Source organism: Macaca mulatta, chromosome 4 (assembly GCF_049350105.2).
Source record: "Macaca mulatta isolate MMU2019108-1 chromosome 4, T2T-MMU8v2.0, whole genome shotgun sequence".
Classification (NCBI taxonomy): Eukaryota; Metazoa; Chordata; class Mammalia; order Primates; family Cercopithecidae; genus Macaca; species Macaca mulatta.
In genome coordinates this window covers 136,807,286-136,831,768 of record NC_133409.1, presented here as the reverse complement: position 1 = coordinate 136,831,768, position 24,483 = coordinate 136,807,286, and the positions used below count along the sequence as shown (strand labels likewise).

General features: G+C 31.4%; 1 protein-coding gene and 1 long non-coding RNA gene across 9 annotated transcripts in view; one reads left to right on the top strand and one right to left on the bottom strand.

Annotated features, from left to right (window-relative positions):
- SUPT3H (SPT3 homolog, SAGA and STAGA complex component) overlaps positions 1-24,483 on the bottom strand; it is a 527,796-nt gene that overhangs the window by 467,338 nt on the left and 35,975 nt on the right.
- Positions 10,966-24,483, top strand: part of LOC144340744 (uncharacterized) — a 49,518-nt gene continuing 36,000 nt past the window's right edge. Inside the window, exons 1-2 of the long non-coding RNA XR_013417039.1 lie at positions 10,966-11,170; positions 11,371-11,494. This is a non-coding gene — a long non-coding RNA (uncharacterized LOC144340744). The remainder of the gene's footprint in view (positions 11,171-11,370; positions 11,495-24,483) is intronic.

The window sequence follows — 24,483 nt, the reverse complement described above, 5'->3', positions numbered from 1 at the left end:
CAAAATGTCCAGACTACCCAAAGTGACCTACAGACTGAATGCAATCTTGATCTAATGACACTTTTCACAGAAACAGAAAAAAACAATCCTAAAATTCATATGGAACCACAAATAACCCCAAATAGCCAAAGCAGTCTTGAGCAAAAAGAACAAATCCAGAGGCTTCACATTACCTAATTTGAAAATCCACTATCAAGTTACAGCAATCAAAACAGCATGGTACGGGCATAAAAGCACACACACAAACGGAACAGAAGAGTGAACCCAGAAGTAAATCCACACATTTTCTGTCAACTGATTTTCAATAAAGACACCAAGAACACAAAATGAGGGAGGATAGTCTCCTCAATAAATGGTGCTGGGGAAACTGGCTACCTACATGCAGAAGAATAAAATTAGATCCTCATCTAAAAACATACACAAAAATCAACTCAAACTGCATTAAACACAAACATAAGACACGAAATTGCAAAACTGCTAGAAGAAAACAGAGGGTAAAAGCTCTATGAAATTGGTTTGGATAATAATGTTTTGGATATGACCCCAAAACAACTGGCAACAAAAGCAAAAAGAGACAAATGGGATTACAATAAACTAAAACACTTCTACAGAGCAAAGAAAACAATCAACAAAGTAACAAGTATACAGAATGAGAAAATATATTTGCAAACCATATATCTGCAAAGGGGTTAATATCTAAAATATACAAGGAACTCAAAAAACAAGTAACATAATTTTTAAAATGGGAGGTTTTCAGGTCATGAGAGCCTCATCCTCAGGAATAGATTAATGTCATTATGAAAAGGGCTTGCAGGATTGGGAGTCAATTCTAACTACATGACATATTGGAAAAGGCAATACTATAGACAGAGTAAAAAGTTCCGTTGTCAGAATGGTTAAGATAGTAAATTTATATATATTTAACCACTACTACATACACGTATCAGTAAAAAGAACGGGAAGAAAAAAGTTAGTTATCAACAGGGATTATGGAGAGAGATGAACAGGAGGTGCACAGGGGATATATAGGCAGTGAAACTAATCTGGATGACACCATAATTTTGGAGACATGACATTATACATTTGGCAAAACCTATGAAACTGTACAACATAAAGAATAAATCCTAATGTAAACTACGAACTTTAGTTAACTATAATGTATCAATATTGGTTCATCAATTATAATAAATGTAGACCACTAATGCAAGATATTAGTAAGAATAAACTGAGAGCTGTTGGTAGTGTCAGGGAGGTGGGAGATTATGGGAATTCTCTGTACTTTGTGTTCAATTCGTCTGTAAATTTAAAACTGCACTGAAAAATAAAGTCTATTAAGACATTATCACTAATCAACTTTATAAATATGTCATGCAATAAATAACTAAATAGCAATGCCAGAGTACATACCAACCAATTGTATTGAATAATCCATAAATTATTTCAAAAATATGCAGTCTTTAGGATTTCTCAATTTTCAAAAAACATAAATTTATAACTAAAAATGACAGGAGTCCTAGAGATTTAAAATAGTACCAAGAGATAGTGAAATAGATAAAATAAATCCATATTAACCATTTATTATTAGGCAAGATTTTATTTCTCAGAGATTTTCCTACTATATGATCATTATATAAATGTCAAAACTATTTTCAATTTATTAATTTTGGATGAAAATCTTCCCTACATAAATATTAAATATTTCCCAGTCTTTCACTAAAAAGTATGCTTTAAAAAATGTTCCTCTTGTCAATTAGTTTATTAAATTCCTACACTGATATATTTTAAAATGTACTGAGGCAGACACGGCAATCTGTCCTCACATTAAATGACCCTTGATGATGCTTTCTGGGTTTGTGTGCGTGTGTGTTTCCCTCTCAGACAAGTTATCTTTCTTACTGCTTACAACGATTTATTTGTTTTATAATTAAATATGTATCTTATAATTATGTGTCTTATAATTAAATATGGGAGGTACAAACAATCACTTTGGAACTTTATCATAAATGAGGGCAAACAGGCAATCACCAGAGTTTGTAAGGCAGGAGGAAGAAGGCAGAAAGATTTCTCCTCCAAAACAAAATTACTTGAGACATATTCTTACCGTATATCTAATAATTAGAATATACGGTAAGCTGAACTTACTGTAAGCTGTTACTTAAAGCTATCCCATTTATATAAAACCTTAAGTGTTAACACAATAAAGATCTGAAATTCAGATCAGAATACAAGTTCAATTTTTATTTACCAATATACATAAAATGTTACTTTTCTTACTCAGTAGTAACCACCATCACCAAATAAATAATACCCAAAGTCTACCTAATGTAGGTAAACCCTCAGAAAATGAATTTACTTTGGATATTACGTCCAATGGTAGAAATGACCGTTTCTGGAGATACACAGTAATATCAAATATAACTGGTTACTTTTTCCACTCAGAATGAAATTCAAATGTGGATAAAACAGAGGGAAAATATCTGATCATAGTCCTTACTAAGATTTCTGCTAAAATATTTCATGCTTGGGCACTAAACCGAGTGAACTCTAAAAGAGAGAACATTTCTGTGAATAATAAGTACATAAATCTTAACATCTTATTAGTAATAATGAAAAGTAAATAAATTAAATGTTGAGATTTAAGATAATTTATAGATGGACTCTAATCAAGATTATTTGGATTCCAACCTCATCCTAAAAGGACTTTAGGGTGACACACAATATAATGATTATATGATCAAGATGACTTGTATGCTCCAATTCAAGAGATGGTTAGTACATACCATAGACATGATCTTTCACATAACAATAAACTATTATAAGAAAATTTCCAAATACTTCAAGAATTATAATATATAAATAAGAAACATGATCCTCATTATTACAAGTCATTCTTGCCTGTTCTATAAGAGGAGTGGGCAAACCACTATGGCAGCTTCCCAGGTTTTTTGGTTTTGTTTTTTGAGACAGGGCTTTGCTCTGTCACCCAGGCTGTAGTGCAGTGGCAAGAACACAGCTCACTGCAACTTGCACCTCCTTGGCTCAGGTGATCCTCTCACCTCAGCCTCCCTAATAGCTGGGACCACAAGTGCATGTCACCATGCCTGGCTAATTTTTCTTTTCCTTTTTTTTCTTCTGGTAGACATGGGGTCTTGCCATGTTGCCCAGGTTGGTCTTGAACTCCTGGGGGTAAGTGATCCTCCCACCTTAGCCTCCCAAAATGCTGGGAATATAGGTGTGAACCACCATGCCAGGCCACAACTTCCTGTTTTTGTAAATAAAGTTTTACTGGAATTTAGCCATACTCATTTGTTTACTCATCATCTGCTTTCAGACTGCAATGGCAGAGTTGGGTAGTTAACAGAAAATCCTATGGCCCACAAAGCCAAAATATTTACTACCTGGCCCTTTAGAAAAAGTGTGTCAATTCCTGGTAGGGCATCAACTAGTATTATACAAATTCAAAATTAATACTTTGTACATAGAGGTGTAGTCTTCTGATCATTAAAATATTGCTTATAAAGTGTAATGTAGTAGTATAAACAATTTAGTAGTATTAGTACAGTTTTAGTAGTATAAATAATTCAGTAATAGTAGTACAATATAATAGTATTTAATGTAAATAAACTTTTTAAGGCATTTGTACATATATTCCAGAAACATACAGCTAAGAATACACAAATGACATACCAATAACAGATGCTTGTTTTGATCCTCTAAAAATTTCTAGCCTCGAGTGACCATAATACAAACTTACAATTCTTAAAGTTAAGATTTTCAAAAATATTTTACCATCTTCAATTTATATTTGCCATATACAAACAAACTGTGAAAACTAGCCATTTTCTTTACTGTGAATAAAATTTAAAGAATAAAACTATAAACTAAAATCTAAAATTGCTCTGTGTAGCCCAAGCTATTCATATTCACTCATTTTTTAAAATTTATTTATATATGAATTTTCCTCACCTGATTTCCATTCGAAATCAAATTTCTGTACCCCTTAAACATAAAATGGTTTACCTTTCAGAATTCACTGTTTAAACTGAAAAATAGTGAAATAAATGCCTATATATTCTTTACTTATATTCACCAATTAACATTTTGACACATTTATTTTACAAATGTATTTATTTTATGAATGTATTTAATTAAATTTTATTAATTCAGCTCATATCTCTTTTAAGACTATGGGTATTGTCCTACAAAAACACAATAGCATTATCACATCTAATCACATAGTGATTACACTATCACATTATCACACAGTATCGTCGCTATCCAGTCCATATTCCAAGTTTTCTCAAATATCCTAAAAGTGACCTATGTAGCTCTACTTTCAATCTAGAAACCAATCAAGTTTCACATCCATGTTAATTTCTGACAGGCAAGCACCAGATCTTTCTCTAAACAATCTATTTGTATATAATACATTCTCTCTTCTATCCATAAACTTGTTCTCTTGAAAAGTGATAGGAACACAATTTCCCTACTACTTACCTGCCAGAATCATTCAGCAATGGAAGGATAATGTGATAACGATAGAGAAAAACTGATTTTCCAATTATTTCTACAGAATCTGTTTTCCCTATGAAGCTAGAAAAAAAATTGTAATCTCACCTTAGATGGTTAAAAGATACTATAAATAAATACCTAAGAAACATTCATTAATCAGCAAGTAAAAAGTCTTGTGACCTCCCAGTTCCCAAGAAGTTTTAATATTGTTACCACTAATAACTTAATAAGAATCATGAATAATTATCCAAATACAGCATTTTATAAAAAGAAACAATTAACATTTTAGTAAAGTCTAGAGTGATCTCTACTGGTCACTAAAAAAGCTAGTTTTAGAAAACTAGAAATACTTATTTTTAAACATATTCAAACAATTTTATAGTTCATTAAGCTGAATAAAGTTTTAATCATGCCATAAAAAGACTGGATGACATGTAAATTATGCCTATGCATTAAGAAAGAGACTTCTTCAGGAACTAGTTTCAATGCTTTCAAGCTTCTCCTAAAGTGTAAAACTTACATTTTAAACAATGCTTTATTATACCAATATTATAAGAATACATACTTTTATAATTTTCTAATATTAATATAATTAAAATATATGAATATTTTAACATTTCTCTCCTGACTTCCTTAATCTTAAAAGGAAAATTAGTGCAAGTTTTCACTGCTATGCTTTCTGAGAAATTGAGATTTCCAATGGGAATACTGTCAAATACATAAAAACAAAAAGATCAGTATTCTAGCACTTCATTTTCAATATATTTTCTATATTGTTAATTATGCTTGAACTCAAGGTATTTTCCACCCTAAGTTATACACAAGGCCTAACAAATAGAGACCTAAATCTGCAATCGCCTTTACTGAAACCAATGAAAAATCTATACACAGTAATGAAACTGGCATGCAAATAAAAGAACTGTCAAGACATGTATTCCTAAAAATAAGCCTACAATAACTATTTTAAAGGCTGTGTGTGGTCTTGCCCATATATTTTGGCAAGATGCACTTTCTCCAACCACAGTTAGATTCATCCAAAAGCAGTGGCACTGGAGAGCCTCTGTCTCACCTGTCAAAGTTGAAGAACGTTGTTCCAAAGACCACCATGAGTCCATGGAGAAAAGCCACAGTGCTACAGCTGTTATTGATAAGCAGTTTCTAAAGGAGAAAAAACTTCAAACAATTAAGCAAATCATCCTTAATAGAGATACAGACAGACATACGATGATATTCATGTTTAAATGATGAGATGACAATTACTATGTTGGTTGTGAAACAAAACACTGACAAGTTATATACTGGAATGCTCAGAGGGGAATCCTTCATAAGTAACACTAACTTACAATCTTTTCTATTCTTCCTCTAACTGAACTTGTATACATTAGTTATCAATTCAAAAATTCTATTACGTTCCCTTATTTAAACCTTAAACAACCTCCTTTATAAAACCTCAAAATTCATCTAAATTATTAAGTTATTAAATTCATCAAAATTGCTGAAGTCTGACAGTTAAGAGCACAGTGGATTAAGATTTACACACGGAAACCTTAAATATATTAAAACACGATTTTTTTAGAACATGCCTTAACATGTTTTTCAACCACATTATAAACGCGGTTCACATTTTTGCTTTAGACTAACCTCGCTACAGTAAAGCACATAGACTGATGGAGCAAGCTATTGACATAAAGAACAAGAAAAACAATTACTTGAAAAAGACATATGCCTCAGTGGACAATTCAAGTCCTACCCCCAACTTTGCAATAAAAGACATCTTAAAACAAATTGTAACAAAATATACATGACTATATTAAAAGTTTAGATAATGACAATGAATATCTCTAACTTATTTTTCCAAGTGACAATATCCTCTGATCCTATTTAACACTAAAACAGTTCAATTGAAAGAGAGGAGATTTTCCTTGTACACCTTTTCCAAGAAAGCTAGTATACAAAAGATTCTCATTATAAGACAGTTTTACCTACAGCCATGTTCCATAGCACAAAGTTACAGCAGTGCTCCAACATATACAATAATGTCCTGCAGTCTCATTTACTATATTCTCTAAGTACAAAGGTTCTAAAAAGATTACTTTCACTTCTCCCTAGATACGTTAAATAGCATAGCTGGGATATTATTTTTCTTTGGTTTTGTCAGTAGCATGTTTGATAAAAATTTTATTAAGTGGTAGTGTATGTAACATTGCATTGTGGGTAGTAGTTTCCTGCTTTAGTCTAGCCACATCCTCAGCTGTCACAAGAGCATGTTTCTCATATTTTCTGCAAGTTCTCGCCTTTTTTTATTATTACAAAAATGACAGCATTCGAAGATGAATTGTTCTAATAATTACAAGAAACATGAATTATTTATACAGCTACATTAAACAAGTATGGATCACTATGCACTTCAAAGAATACTCAAAGAAAAAAACAAAGTAATCCTCATAATTAGTGTTAATGCTATGTGAACAATGTATTAAAGTAAATTAGCATAAAAGGATTCAAGAAACAATTAAAAACAGCTAAAAGAAATTCTCTATAATCACATGCCAATACTATCTAACAACTGAGGTATCACATACCAGTATATAAGAATTTGTAATGAATGTTAAGAGCTCCAAATCTACCAAGTACTCATTAGTGAGGATTAATGTTAATATCCCCTACCATAACTTAAGAATCTACTTTGAGCCTGTATAGAAATGAGGGAAAAAAGGAAGAGAAACCAAAAAAGCCTGAAGGAGAAAGAAAGGGAAAGAGGAGGAAAGGGGGAGACAGGTAGAGGGAGAGAGATAGGGAGAAGGAGGGAGGGAGAGATTGACTTAAGTTTTTCTCTTCTGGCATCCAATTTCCACATAATCTCACATTTACACAGCTGCTAAAACTAATCAAATGAAGTTGTTCAAACAATCAGGGAAATGGTGCTAGTTTGGGTTTTTACATGATCTAATTAAACTGAGAAAAATACTCTCATTACAAAAAGTACTACAAAACAATGCCTTGTATACATACAGAATCAGACAAATGTGCATGTACTTGTGTACATAAACATATACCCCATCAAACAAGGAAATGGAATATTGCACAGTCACCATAATTTAACAGATAAAACTATACATATTTTACTAACAGAAGTAATCAATACAAGGCCAAATAGATGTCATGTAAGCTTAAACAGCTATACATCAAATCCAAAAAAAGAAAAAGTGTCCAAAAAAAGGAAAATAAGAAAAGATAGTCACACACCAAGATGAAACAATAAATTAAAAATTTCCTTCCTAAAACCTCATAATCAGAACATTTTAAGCCAAATTAGGATCTCTGCAGTTTAAAAATTCCTCCATTAAACCACTTTCTCCTTTGATTTTCAATTAAAAGAATTAGCAGCAAATGAAAGAATAGAATAAAAGAATAGAATTAGCAGCAAATAAGTCTAAAACAATCCTTAAAAACATGCATAGAAATGAGCACAATATTGATAAAGTAGATAAAGTAAAATTAATGTATTAAAATATGATCATTAGTTAAGAAAATAAAAAATTACTCAAATGGTTACAATGAAGACATAAGTAGCATTTAAACACAAATACCTTGGTATTTCAAAAAGTTCAATCAATTCTGACACATTCTATTAACTACAAAGTAATGGAGAAGCAAGATACCAACAATTTCTTTGAAATTGATTTCAAGATCAAAACTATATTTCATTTCCATGGCATTAAAATACATGATTTATACAGTATATCTAAACTTGCTGCTTACTTCAAAACAGCAAATACTAACATGTCCCCAAAGAGGATAAAATTTTATGGGTCTTTGAAAAGCAAAAAATAAAAATAAAAATAAATCTGTGGTTTTCAATTTCTGATTATAAGCATGGTTTAAATCTATAATCAAGAGCTTTATTTGCATTGACTTTTCTAAACCATTATCTCTTCACCACATGTAGTAAGCTATTTCTAATGAAAAACACTGTTAATTATCAAATGTGTACCAATTATCAAATGTGCATCAGTTATCATTGTTGTTTTTTAAATTTTTACAACAAAGTAATATTTGCTCCAAAGAGGATATATTTTCATTTTAGGAAAAAAATTCATGTGGATAATGAATACACAAACTTGAAAGCACATGATTTCACTTTCTCCTGCTAGAATTTGATAGGCCTCACGCAGGACAAAAAGTGCATATATAACAATATATACTAAACTCTCATGCATTAAGAATAATGATCCTGGCCCAAAAATAACATGCAGGAGGATTACCTGCAAAAAGTGAACAGGTAATTAAATGACAAATAGATATTAAACATTACTCAATTTCTTATCAGGTCAATTTGAAAAGCCAAAGTTTGCATAAAGAAGATTTTAAGGAAGAAAATAATCAGCAAAATGCTGGGTTTATAAAATGTTTCAGTGAATACTAATGTAGAAACTATTATAAGCTTATTTGAAAAGAAGAAAACCATTTGCTTATCATACTACAGCAGCTACCTACATATTTTCAAGTAACTGATTCTATTATATGTACACATGAAACTGTTTGGAAATCCCACAAGCTATATGGACAAAACCCTCCTTTTGTTTACTTTGGATACTAATTAGAGATACAGATAATATGGATACAACTTATTTATAAACAAAAAAAAATTTTTCTCTCCTTCGCATGAATAACTAACTGCACGTTAAATGAAAGCTTTTACCTTTCAATGTAAAACCTGTTTACACGTACAATTAGGCATGATAAATCCATAGCTAAAATAAAACACCAAAATGTATTTCTGGTTTTTTATCACTAAAAGTTTATTCTGAAAAAGTTCTGGACATTTGAAAAATAAAGGACTAGAATCATTCCCATATCCTACCAGTGTATTTCGGGAAAATCAAATTTTCTGTAAAGAAACTTATGCACATATTTGTACAGTCATTGTGATCTAATATGAACCAAAAGCAGATAATGAATAGCACTAGGAAGAACACAAAGATATTTTAGTTCTGACACCCTCCTGTCTCCCCAGCCCTTACCTCCTTGTACATTCCAAATAATCTTTTGTAATTCACTGTCTCCGCCCACCCCATTTACTTTATGCCACTCCTAGTTACTGTCACACTAGGAAGAAGTCTAACATGCAGATTTAGAGTGGCGTGGATAAATGGCAAAAAATGCCTAGAAAATTGGTCTGTTCGCCTTTATAATTTTTGTTGAAAAATACTCCATCGCTCCCAACTGATGAAAACAGGAAGCTCTATTCATAAATATAAAATTCACTGCCTATGATATATAATCATCCTAATAAGAAAATGAGTTCTATACATACTTGTCCAAAGGGACAAAAAAGGAGATAGTTTCCCAAAGATGTTTCCAATTTTCTTCTGAATCAGAATTAGCAAATCGAGACGACTAACATACTCTGTCTGTGGGCATAATTCCTTACTACACACAGCATTTTGTAATTTATTTCAAAGCTTCCATTAGAAACAAACAAAAAAAAAGCTTCTGTTAACCCACTCTATTCTAAGCTCATAGAATCTAATACTGAACAATCTACATTACAACATAAGTGTTTTACTTTATAGAAGATCTGCTATCAGAAACTCTGTTAATGTCTAAACTATTTAAAGAACTATATAAACTGAATACACTTCCATGAAAGACAAAAAATATCACAATCATAAAGAAAACTAAGATTCATCCAATAAACTATATTACAATTCCTGTCATTCATTTTTTAAAGATCTTCAAACTAGGCATGAGATAATGGTACACATGAAACATTACATTTAATCTTTATTGTAAAGGCCGCCACCTAATATACTGATAATAAACTAGACAGATGTGATTTAAAATTTGTAAAAGAATGCCCAGACTAACACTTTCATGACAGGCAATTATAGTCAAGCCTAGCAAGCAGTTTGCAACCAGACCTTAAGGTAAACTTTTTTTTACAATGAGTTACAGATTCACAAGTTTAAGAAGACAAGAAAAAGGAAAACAGAAGGAATCCAGCCACCCAGCAAATATGAAGCAGACCCCAGAATGTGATACAGTCCAAAGATGTGAATTATTGTAAATCATCACTGTTGTTCAGAATTTCACACAGACTCTTGAGCCAATTTTGTTCATTTTTCCACAGACACAATAATGAACTAAAAAGAGGCGGCAAAAAGGCAGGGGTTGAGGGGGGAGTAGAAAGGAAAGCCCTTAGCTGCAGAGCTCTGCTCTACAAATGCTTAACCTTACAGGAGTTTGGGATCCTTCAGCATTTGTATTCTATCCAAATCCTCATGAGTCACAAAAATTAAAAAGCTATATCCTTCTGGATGCCAGGAAAGGCCTTACCACAAGCCTTTTGTGAGAGAAAGAGAGAGAGAGAAAGAGCAAGGGGGAAAAGCCACAGTGGTAGGCAGTCCCACTTTACTTAGAGTACTGTGAGGTCACAAACCACATGATTCTGCCTCTCCAGTAATAGTGCTTGCAAAAAAAAGGAGTTTTAAAGCTTTTGCTTTTTTGGATTGTGTGAATGCTTCATTCGCCTCACAAACAACCACAGAACCACAAGTGCGGTGCAAACTTTCTCCAGGAGGACAGCAAGAAGTCTCTGGTTTTTAAATGGTTAATCTCCGCAGGTCACTACCAGCCACCGAGACCAACAGAGTCAGTGAGTGCTCTCTAACCACAGTCTATGCAGTAATAGTAGGTCCTTCAAATATTTGCTCATTCTCTTTTTGTTTTGTTTCTTTGCTTTTCACATGTTACCAGCTACATAATTTCTTGACAGAAAAAAATAAATATAAAGTCTATGTATTCCAGGCATACTGTAAAACTAAAACAAGGTTTGGGTATGGTTTGTATTTTCAGTTTAAGGCTGCAAGCAGTATTTACAACAGAGGGTACAAGTTCTATCTGAAAAAAAAAGGAGGGACTATGGCATCAAACAGCCTCTTCAGCACAGTGACACCATGTCAGCAAAACTTCTTTTGGGGTAAGTGTTACCATTTTTAAAATCCTGTAAGATATGAACCTGTTAAACATAAAGGTGTGATTCTTTGATAAACTGCTAGCTTTTCCAAATAGTATATTAAAGATCCTAATAATGCTATCTTATTGCATTAAGAATTGAAAAATGAAATTTCTGTATATATTTGCATTTGGTATCTGTAACGTATCTAATTTCCAAAGTAATGACTTGAAATAGACAAAACTAAATTATCTCACATTGATCAAAATGTTTTCTAGAGTTATAGAAGTGAGGATATGAAAACAGAAAAATAAACAGTTTAATACTCTCATTAACCCTCACCAGAAGAAAAGTCAGATTCTAAATTTAATCAAAGCATTATAAATTATTGACTCCAGCAGCTCCCAATATTTGAGCAAACTTCAAAAAGGAAGCAATTTTACAAAATAACAGACCACAGAATTATCTCAACATTATGGTCTACCATGTATAACACAGAAATAAACCTGTAGTACAGTTAACATTTTAACCAGCTCAACTGACAGAAATCTACTTATAAATTTAAACTGTATCCTATCTAAATAAGTTTGTTTCTAAACAACTTTATATAAATAGACATTCAGCTGAAATAAAATTATGATAAGTACATCACAGCCATTTTCATAGTTGCCCAGGATATTAAAAAGTTCATGGAAGTATTTTAAAACTTACATGCAACTGCATTTTTCTATATAATTTTAATTTTACATCTACACACTGTTATCCATAGACCTTGTTATAAACACACAGCAAACACTGAAACATCTAAGATTCTTTTAATCACATTCTTGGACCTACCAAAATGAGTAACTGCTGTTTAGCCTCATGAAAAATAAAGCTCCATAAGGACACCCCGTATGATTTTTAAAAGCCACAACCATTAAACCACGCTGGACTTTAAAAGAAGCAGGCATAATCTAGTCCCTTAATATTTAATTTCAAGTTAGTGTTGATACAGATATGTAAATGACTTTAACATTCATCAGCTGATGTGTTATTATAGCAAAATAGCTAAACACACAAGATTCTCTTTATGATGTCCAACATGTTCCAGCTACAAGGCAAGTTTTTAAAAAAATTTTTTGTATCATTTAAAATAAATCTTTTTGCTGTGTACATCTATATTAACTTTGCTTTTAACTTACAACTAATGACTGGAGTTTCCTTTACTCCTCCTACTTCACACATTTTCACTGGATACTACTAGATAATCAGTCTTAGTTTAGGTCAAACAGAAAGAATTAAACCTGAAGGGAGGAAAAAAAGGTTTCTCTTACAGGGTGAGGAAATGTACTTTGTATTTTACAAAAAAATGTAAAATTGCTGTAGTGACTCCCTCAATAGCTGTAAGTGGGCCCCCTCAGTTATAATATACACAATATAATAATTACAGATTAATTTAAAATTTTAATGATGGGTACTAAGTTTTACTCTAAAAATTTCTATATTAAGGAAGCAGGACATAAATACAGCTAGACTACATTACAATACATAGCATAATTATAGCTTATACATCGAAAGTTTGTTACTACTACCCAAGAGATAAAAGGAAAAAGAATGGTTAAAACTACTGTTACACAGAGGGATAACTTGAAACAGGGATAACAGAGATATCAAGGAGTTATAACAGAGGCAGTTAAGTTACTCTTTCACAGTATCACTGTTTAACTATTTATTTTAAATACATTTTAAAAACCAGATCAGGAACAACACAAGTTTCAAAAAATTCTTCAGTATTAGAAGTAAAGCTATCACGAAGAATATGCTAAAACTCTCACAAAGAATGTATTAAACTGCTTCTTATTCTATCATAACAGGGATCTTATATTTCTGTAACATTCTTAATAACTATTCTACATTAAAATTTCCAAAACTTGACAGGATTCTAAGCAAGGCACGGTAGTGAACCTCTTTTTTTTTTCCCAACATTACAACCAATTCTTCCTCTTTTGAAAAGTGGGCTGCACCTTCCCTCCCCCCCAACCCCTAAACAGTATCTTAAAGCCTGAATAGAGAACTTAACGTGAACCCACTACCTCAGACTAATTACAGGTGAGTAGTGGACATCATGTATATGTTATCATCACATTGCAAACATTTCCCCATTCTATAATCTATGCGAAGTCTAAAACCTCACTTCAGGCTTTAGATTTTTATATAATGATTATCACAACCACCTAATGAAATGTCTTAAGTATGTGCCCCAATTTTGTAAAATAGTTAAAGTTTAGAATTTTCCTAGGTGAGGAACAAAGCACACATTAACAATTGCCTCACCTCAAATATAATGACTGAAGCACGTGTGTGTGTGCGCGCGCATGCATGCTAAGGAATATGTCTCAGTGTCCTTGATCTCTCAGCATACTTCACTTTGAGTTAATCAAAAATTTTCAATCTGTACTACTTAAAATCTGTCCATCATTTATCATAAATATAGCTTGCTGAAAATCACAGATGTGACTCAGAGTATCTTAAAATTAATAACTCATGAAAATATATCAGCTGATTATCTACATAAAATCTTCGTAACTGCAAGAACATGATGTGTGAACACTGATTTCCAAAACAGCAGTTGTGGTCCATATCAATAATATTTTCATAGTTTCAAGATTTAGTAGTGACAAAGTTTTATAGCTTCTTTTTAAAATACAGAGCTTAATTCCAAAATCTAGGGAGCAGAATTACAAAGTTAAGAACAAACACAGAAAATCACTCTAACACGTATCAAAAGCTAAAAATGTCAAAGTAATTCCCAAAGACTCATATAAATTATTTTAAATTATAATAATCCTAATTTTACATTACAAACTGTTAAAGATTTTAAATTTTAAATTTTATTTTTAAAAAATGTTTTGAAATGGAAAACACTGAAAAGAAACTGTAGAAAAAGATCTAGCTGGTCTGTGTGACCCTGCTGATCAGTCAGTCTCTATATCACAAGGCATGAAATACACATGATTACATTATAATATATTTTAGCTATTTTAAAAGAACAAAATATTAATTTATTCAATTACACTCTTCCAGCTAACAACTGATAGTCTGACTTGTTTAAATCAGTCATGCTAAAGTTAAATTCAGTAAGATAGAAATGTTCCAGTTTGTTAAAAGAACACTGAAATATTTGATGGTTAAATAAACTGCGGGGGCGGGGGGAGCTAACTCATTGAAGGCGCTAAGATTTTATCAAACACACAGAATTAATCTTTATTGAATAGAACCATTCACAAATCAAAACTCACTGTACTCCAATACTTTAAAGCAGCGCTAATCAATTACAAACCTTTTCTAGTGCTTCAAAATTCATGTGCTTTCAATTTTACACACTGGTGGTCCTCAAGTACTGTATTGGGGCTGAGTTAAGACATTCTGTATCACAACTTTTTTTTCAACAAATATTCATCTAGAGGGCTCCCCCCACCCCCGGCCCAAGAACTGCTCACGTGAAAACTGTGGTAATATTTTTATACTGTACTTCTTTGTTGAAGCAAAAGGTTAGGGGTTACCTAAATACCTCAACTGTATATATATATAAAAAAGGAAAAGGTAAGTATTCATAGAAAAAAATCCAATGGGACTAGATTATTTATTTTTGCATTTCTCATGATTAATGATGCACCCGTGCATACTTGAAAATTGATGGCAAAACGGGGTAACATCTCAAATCCCTCTCCAAAGCATACAAATACCAATCTTCCATACTGTTCTAACCTTTGTTCTAGGATACTAAGATATGACAACTCTAGTCAGTAGTGAAATCATGCAAAAGCTCATCAAATGCATTAAAATTGCAAATACTGCCTAACAAAAATCTTTAGACATGTTTATATGAAGGATTCACTGAAACAGTCTACCTCTACAGCATCTATTAAAAATATATAAAAACATGTGACCAAATAGACAAATACCATCAACTCAGTGTGAAAAAAATCCTTCCTGCAAATACTAAAATTGTAATTATGGCAAAGCAAAACTGTTTTTTCTAGTCACTCACATGCCAGACATTATTAATCAGGTGCTAGCAAATCCAATGGTAATTTAAGCAGAGACTTCCCAATAGGTTACCTTAATGTACTATTTTTTTCTCCTACACCAATGAACTCTGCAACTTCCACTAAAGATAGATAAAATTCTGCCTCTCCCCACCCACCCCCCAAAAATCATAAAACTCCCATAATAAAGAGAACAATGAACTCCAATACTTGGTATTTTCTAAATAATAAAATATTCTAACTGTCTACAGTATGTGAAAATTCTTCATCAAAACTGAGATGTTTAATATTTTAAAACAAATCTTTAAAAGAAGTCTCACATAATGAAATTATAAACCTTAATATAATCTCTTGCCATTTCAAAAAGATTATGAAATTCACTGGATATATATTTTGATTCATGTGTTACAATTCAAAAAATAACAGGGAAATTCTATACCTTATTAAAAGGGAGTTTCCTTACATTTTTAACCACAGTCAACCACAAGCTTTTGTCCATTCAACAGCACATACACATGAAGCAGACCATACATTCCCATACAACTGTTTTAAGACCCGTATAGCAATTGAGATTAAGTACTCTTTTATTATATTGTATACAATATCTTCACTTTATGTAGAATTCTTAGGAATTTCCTCCCCTTTATGCTATTTATTAAGGGCACAGGACTCAAGATTTGGAACATTGTTGAGTGGAAGTAAGCAACATGTTATCAAACACTTTAGGCTTTGTTGTTACTGCTGAATAGAGAGAAGCCTAACCTAAAGCAAAGTTTTTCATAAAGACTAATAAATAGAAACTGCATCGTTTAAAACATGATATAAAAACAATCATTTTTTATATAATTTACCCTGATATAAAAAAAAATGCCCAAATAAGATAAGCTGTAGAATTAAAACAGGCCTTTAAAGGCTAGTTGCTACATAAGTACTTAATACATGCAGAGAAAAAAAAAACTGTTATTCATGCACTTCCTCTACTCTATATTCTTGTTAATACTCATAAATCCAATATACACCCAAGGAACAAAAATCATACCTAGGATGACTTGAGATCTAAATAAAAGATAAATGTTTACCTTGATTAGATGATTTTCATCTTTTAAATCAACTGCCCATAAAACAAGGAAATCTCCGACATACAGACATATGCAATTTTCGATAATGTTTGAGATGTTTAAAAACTATCATACTGATGTTAGAAAATTTACCAAGTTAACATTATTCTCAGAACTATATTTAAGATTATTTTGGTAAACAGTTTAAAGACTTTTTTATCTCCACTATTCCTACTGCCAATTCTCTTAATTACACATTAGAGTTACATCAGATTAGTGACATTTCTAAAAAGGTGTATCTAAATATCCCTATGTAAGGCAAATAATTTTTACCACAAAGTCAAATAAGGTAATTTTATTTTACATTTCAGTTGCATTGACTTTTTTTTACATCAATTGCGTCTACCAGAATCATTATATACCATAAACTATAAACATATATTTATATAACAGACTAAGTTACAACTCAAGAACTTAAATACACATTTGTAGGTTCCCCTAAATTACATGAACCACACCATTATTTATATATTCCTTATAGTCATGTATCTTACACCTACATCTAATTTATGCTTCAGTAAAAGCAAAAAAAAAGGCAAATAAAGGAAAATGCTAGCCACATCACAATAACAATCATCAATAAGGTTTTAAATACATATATATGCAGTCTTTCTTTAGAAATATCAGAATAATGTGATATTCCACGGAATTTCATATGAACACAGATGTATTTTTATACAGAAACAAAATACGTGTCATATATATTCAACTTAAATTTCTACGTTTGTCTTAACATTTTTACACATGGCATATACACACGAATGAGTGTGAATGTATTCACACCAATGACTACAAAACTTGTAATAATGATTATAAGCCAGGAAAAAAATTGTAAATTATATAACTGAGGTACTATAGTTCTGTCATGAAATATAATCAACATTTTTTTGCATGTATGTTCACAAATGTCAATCTATAAAACCAATTAACAGGGATTACAAGTCTACTAGGAATTTCAAGACTAAAACAATCTTGTAAAATCCAAAATTGTTACTTTCCAGTTATAAACTTAAGTAACAATAATTAAAAACTGATATCAGTTAAACCAAGTATTAGAGTTTATAAGGGCAAATATGAATGGAATTAATTTGCTAATAGATTCCTACTTATAAATATTATCTCAAAGAACAACTCTGGCTTGAAGCTAAACAGGTATATTTTCTCAACGACCATGTAACCTGGGTAAACAATTGAAGCATTGAATTTCTAACTTTTGTATAATAATTGCTAGCATCAACTTTCTTTTTAAATTTCTGTACTGAACTTGCCAGTTTAAGACTTCAAATTCCCAATATAATCTTTAAGTGAAAAGATTTAATTCTACTAAATGATTACAAATTATTTAAATGAATCTAAACAATGTGAATTTACTTTGAAGCTTAAAAGAAAGGATCATCACATTGATTTTACTATGTAATAAAGTATTACATTTTACAACATGTCAACCTACTGCTGTATCACTGTAACTTGATCCTAGAAAATCGATGCATATCAAAAAGGTACACGGTGCAGATTCTCTTCAGTCAATTACAATTTTATTATAAGATACTTTAATGCAAATACAGCTCATTAAAATATATTTTTTTTTAGATAAAAGTAAATTCTCATTTTATTTCATAAACGATCAGATTACAGATATCTGTAACAACTGTATAGGATCACAGAAAGGAAACTTCTTTATGCTAACAATCCATATTATACCAATCACTGTGTTTTCCATAAAGCTGATACCTGTGAAAGTACATAAGCATTTCATACTAAGAACCTAACACCCAATTCAAAAATATTAAGACATCATGAAGTAATCTATGAGAAAACTCCCATCAAGACAACAGCATCTTAACATTATGTAGGGTAAAGGGTTACAAAAGATAATCTAATAGGATTAATTTTTTACCTCTCATGAAATCTGTAAAGCATTTTGGTAATTCAGCTTTTGACAAAATGCAGAAAAGCTCTTACAAGAGTCAATGCAAAAATAAAATATTTAAAAAGATAAAACATATGGAGATACCACTTACAAAGACAATGTGCTACAGTGTATTTCTAAAGAAATGTAAATATACAAGTCAATGTACTCCAACTTTTGATCATTAATCCAATCTACTTTCCACAAACTCTTTTTTTCACATTATAAAGTCCAGTGTCCACACAGAATTCTTTATATTCTCCCAGTTTTCAAAACTAAACACATATACATAGTCTTTCTCTCTGTAATTTAGAAGGAAAACTTAACATTTTAAAAACTTTTTACCACTAGTAACCACTTCATTTTAAGTGTTAGCTAGTTAAGGACAATGAGTACTGTCAGGAAAGCTTTATTCTTGATTCTGTAGTAAAGATTTAACAATATCCCTCCCTTATAACATGCATAAGCATATTGCCGAATATTTTTGAACACCAATATGACTAGAGAAAACACATGAAGTGGTCTGTTTTTAACATTATCACTCACACGTACCCAGGAAGAAAATTCAGAGCCATGTGCTGATTATTAGGCTTATTTTTATTTTCATAAATATTCTGGTTCTATCAAGACACAAGACACACTAAAATCGGAATCTATCAAAACACACTTAAATATTTTTTAAAACATCAAAATACTTGGCTTAAATTGCTAAATTATTTAATTATTAAATGGTTAAACCACTCTAATACATGTAAAAAAAATTTTTACTGAGACATATTCAAACCATTTTCTTGACTATAAAATTAAATCCTGTGCTCCAACAAATGATATAACACTGTAATTTTAATAAAATATTTATTTACAAAGTATATATTAGATGTACAAAAAGATAGGAAGTGATTTTCTATCATGAAAATTCATTAATAATATATGTAACTCAAGTTTTCTACCTCTGTTTTAAACTTCATTCAAATAAATGGTCAATTCATTGAATTTTTTTTGATCCAGAAACATCTTAAAATGCTGTTTTAAAGGAAACTTTAATAAAAATGGCCTTACTCATTATTATAAACTGGCTGTTTGAAACTTAATGTGAAAACAGTGTGATCCGAAAACTTACATACTTAAAACTTATGACATGAACACAAAACACGCAAGCAAATGTATAAAACTACCTAGCAACAATAATATACTGAGAAGCCAACCTCGAACATAGGAGATATACATATGCTTTTTTAAATAAAAGCTCAAATTAAAGCTTGCCTTTTGAACTGCCCATATGAACAGAACAACATGCCAATGACTTAGAAAATTTTCTTCTAAACTGGCAAGACTAAAAAGAATCACATCCAATTCCTATTTTGCAATTATAATGTGTGATACTTTCTTTAACCATAAGACTGTCATTTATTCTAAATTTGCTGGAAAAGCTTGCATTGCATTTTTCCTGTACGTACCTCTTCCTTATCAATTATGGTGTATCTCCAGCATTCGAAGAAAAAAAAGCTCCAAAACTTTAACTGCATTTAAAATATATAATTAAACCAATAGATACAAGGGCTACTCTAAAAATACTCACTTCTAGAAGGCCAGAAAATCTTATTTTTTTAAGCTGATGCATCTACACATAGAAAGCAACTTTTAGAAGTTCTTTTGCTACGCCATAATGATCTGCTCCAGAAACTCAAGGGTACCTAAAACAACGGACTACCTGTTCTAGCTATGCTTAGGAATGTGTCCAAATCATTTTTATTGATTTAACCTTTATAGGAATGCTACATATCCTCAGAGCAAAACATTTTGAATGTATTTATAATATGATACACTTCTAGAAGCCATGAAAAAGAAAGCTAAAAACAAATCTAAGACGCCCCTCCACCGTTGGTTGTTATATGTTTATTTTTGTTTATTCGAAACAAACATTAAATAAATATTAAATAATTCTATTTGCGAAAACTCACTTTGGTACTACTGTAAGTAGAAATAAAAATTTATTTTTTTAGAAAAAACGTGTATTTAAGTAAATTCTAACTTTAAGAAACAAAACTCCTGACTTGACAATGATGTTACACCTATAAATTTTAACGGATTCTAAATGCTTCTTTCATACTCTAATTACACATTAATCATGGAACCTCTATACAAATCAAATTGAAACTTACAGAATTTAGTCTTTATTGAATAAACTTAAGTTGTACTCTAGTTTTCATCCTCAGAGTTTACAGATAAAGTTCTGTGTAGCCTATCTTTCTAGCTTTCTGTAAGTGGTACTTTACAAATGGTTTCAACAGCTAATGCCTGTATTAGGTATGTTTGCCAAATAATTCACAATATTATGCTTCCTCACATCATGGTTCATCATTTGCTAACTTAAACATCACCTCTAAAGAAGTTATACTTTCACTGCAGATTGTTCTTTTAAAAAAGGCCAACTTTTGAGCATTTCCAGATGTAGCTCTCATAAAAAAAAATTATAGGCAAATTCTCAAGAAATTCTAAAATTAGTAATAAAAATATAATAAAACTGGTATCATTTCTGATTACTTCAGTGATCACATATAAGTATATAAAAAGCTGATGTTACTATATTTTGAATTAAGAAACTTATGACAGCTACAAGATCACACTGATTTCAGGTAGCTGCCAGTAGGTAAAACAACCAAGTGTATTTCAGTGTCAGACAAGATTCTGCTGAACTGGAATTTAGGGAGATCTGATGGTTACTGAGCATGTGATAAAAATAACAATGCTATCTTTCTCAAATAGTTAATTTATTTTCATACTGCACGATATAAATTTGGGTTCAGCTATACTATTTCGTTGCCATTTTTTAATAAAACATCCAAGTATGCACGGGATTATGCTAAATTAAAATAAAAATAATTTATATGCAGCCTAATTTCTCTGGATGAGACAAGGGAGTCATCCAGGGGACAAAATTTAAGGAGGTACTCACTCTTGTACAGTCCTCAAAGAGACAGGCTCCTTAAATTTTGTGCCCTAGGCACTTTGCTTGCCTTATGCAAATTCTAGTCCTGAGCTAGAGACACATACGTATAAACTATTTACACTCGTAAGTATAAAATGACATGTACTAAGCAGGGTGACATAAAACATAGAAAAAGGTAATATAAGAAGAAAAACTAAAAATAGAGTATTTACATTAAAGAAGACATATTTGCCATAAATATCTTGCAAAGTAAGATAGTTATGGCCTTATTGCTTGACTATAAGGCTAAGTAATCTTATTAGTTGACTATAAGATTTTTTTAAAAAAGGATTGAAAGAGTATTCCACTAAAGAATTCACTAGCCTATACAAGACTTCTTACATTACAGTGGTATCCAAATCTAGCTGATTCACAGAATTGCCTGGGGAGTAGTAAGTCTTGGGGAAGAACAGCTTCTGGAGAGAAAGCCTTCGGAACTTTTTTAAAACAAAACTCCCTAGGTAAATTAGCCAAGATTGTGAGCCAATAGATAACCAACTTTTAATACTCCTAGAAATAAGCTTAAGACAAAATGCATATCCAAAATACATTAATTCCAAACTCTGTCCCCACTAAACATTTGTAAAGCTTGTTCACAAGAAAAAATTAGTTCCTTTCTTTCCTTCCTTTTCTCCTAATAGAGATGTTAGTCAATGGTTATGTGTTTAACAAGTAATATTAATAAGGAAAATAAAGTAAGAAGTACAGAGGATTCCATAAGATGACTACAGCCAAAAAGATTAATATTCTTATTTTTCTATTAGGTTAAAATAGCTATTCTAAGTACATAATTAATCTATTTCAAAACTTTATTTTAAATGTTACTTGTTTTAAATTATTTAAAATTTATTAAAGTTCTAATTTAATTAGACTTACATTAACATATTTTGAAAAATCAATGTACCTAACGTAATCTATAATTTTTATAGAGTATACCTTAATTGAAACTGTACTGTTAGTTTTCGTCGTTGAGCATTTACTGTACCAGGTACCATGCTAAACCATTTATAAACATTATTTCCTTTAATTCTCACAACTCCCTTAAAAGAGACATGTATCATAATTATTTACAGATGAGGAAGCTGAGAATGAGGTAAAGGAACTTGCTCAAGGTTACAAAGTTGAAGAGGTGGGATTTCAACCCAAGCCTTTTAACTCTTAATTACCACTTTACAGTGATATACATGACCTAAATGAAGTTACTTCCTGGTCCTCAATTTCATCTGTAAAGGTGTTAGTTCTCAGAAACATAATTATTCTAAAGTTATTAAACTGATAAAATATAAACAGGAAGACAATCTTGGAGTCTTCAAACTATCCTGCCACATATCTTTAAGAAATACTAATCCAACAGAACCAAAGAGATTAAGAAAAAATAAAAGTATATCAGGGAATAGGATTAAGGTGAGGTTTGTTTAGTCCCCTTCTCCCCCAAGACAAGGTCTCACTCTGTCACCCAGGCTAGAGTACACTGGCATGATCACAGCTCACTACAACTTTGACCTCGTGAGTTCAAGGATCTTCCTAACTCAGCGTCCCGGGGAGCTTGGACTACAGGCACGCACAACCACACCCAGATAATTTTGTAATTTTTTGTAGAGACAGGTTCTTGTCATGTTGCCCAGGCTGGTCTTGAACTACTGGGCTCAGGCAATCTTCCCACCTCAGTCTCCCAAAGTGCTGAGATTACAAGCATAAGTCACCACACCTGGCCTTTAGGTTGAGTCTGATCAGAAAACAAAAGTTTCAAGGAACTAGATAATTCTTAATCATTATAATTAACAGTCTTAATCAATGTCCACAATACATATATATACTTTATGCGATATAAAAATATAATTTAGGAGTAAAAAATTAAACACTTAAACACCAAGAATCTATAATCCTCCTTATTTATAAAATTAAAATAATCATGTATCATAAATATGATTATAAACATAGGCTTTGGTGTCAGCTGGAATCAAATCCTACTTCCTATATTTATCTGTAGTATTCCTTATACTATGGTCTCATAGCCCCATCTACAAAGCCCCATACCCCCACACATATGCTAAGTGACCCAGGCAACCTTAATTTCTAAGCTTTAACTTTTAATTATAATTTCTTAAATTCTAATTCATTTGATATTCACAAAAATCCACTAGTAAGTGTACTTTTTCCTGTGCCTACCAAAAAGGTACTACAGAAGATTCCAAGAAGTAAATCCTTGACATGTACTATTCACCCCAATTTTATCCCAATTTTAACCACAATTATCCACATTATTACTCAAAACAAAAAGTTCTCAGAGAAGCCACAAAAGTACTCTGCCTTTTTCTCTGGCAGAGGGTAGGAATAAAGCTATGAATTATATTTTTCAGTCTATATGGTTTTGAAAAAAAATGTTCTGATTAGAAACCACAGGTTATGATATGATACATGAGATACTTTTGCAAAGATAAAGCACTAAGGAAAAGAGAAAAGGGGGTATCTATAAATGTCAACAGACTTCTCCAATCATTCTGCACCTATATTTAACTTGATATGTAATACTTTAATGAGCAAACTAACAACTTTTAAGCTAAATGAGGTAGGATCACACTAATATTAAATAAATACATATGCAAGTATAAAGTCATAACTACATTTTAAAAGGAAAACACAAATTTTCATATTAGTTTTCATTAGAAACATCCACTGAAAAAGGTTAAAAGTGAGTTTGTCTCGGCAACTTCATAAAGAGTACAATGGCATAGGACTCCAGGTAACAAGAAGAAAGGAATGAAATGGCAAAATGTGGTATACACATGAAAATGACTACCGAATAACAGACAGTTAAAAGTCCTCAGTAGTAGCAATATTATTACAAGTTCTCAGATTCTAGTACCCTATCTGGCAATGAAGGCAAGAAGTTAGAAAAAGATGTGGTTACAAATTAAAAATGATACAATAAGATAATTCATCACTTTTAGTTTAAACCCTACAAT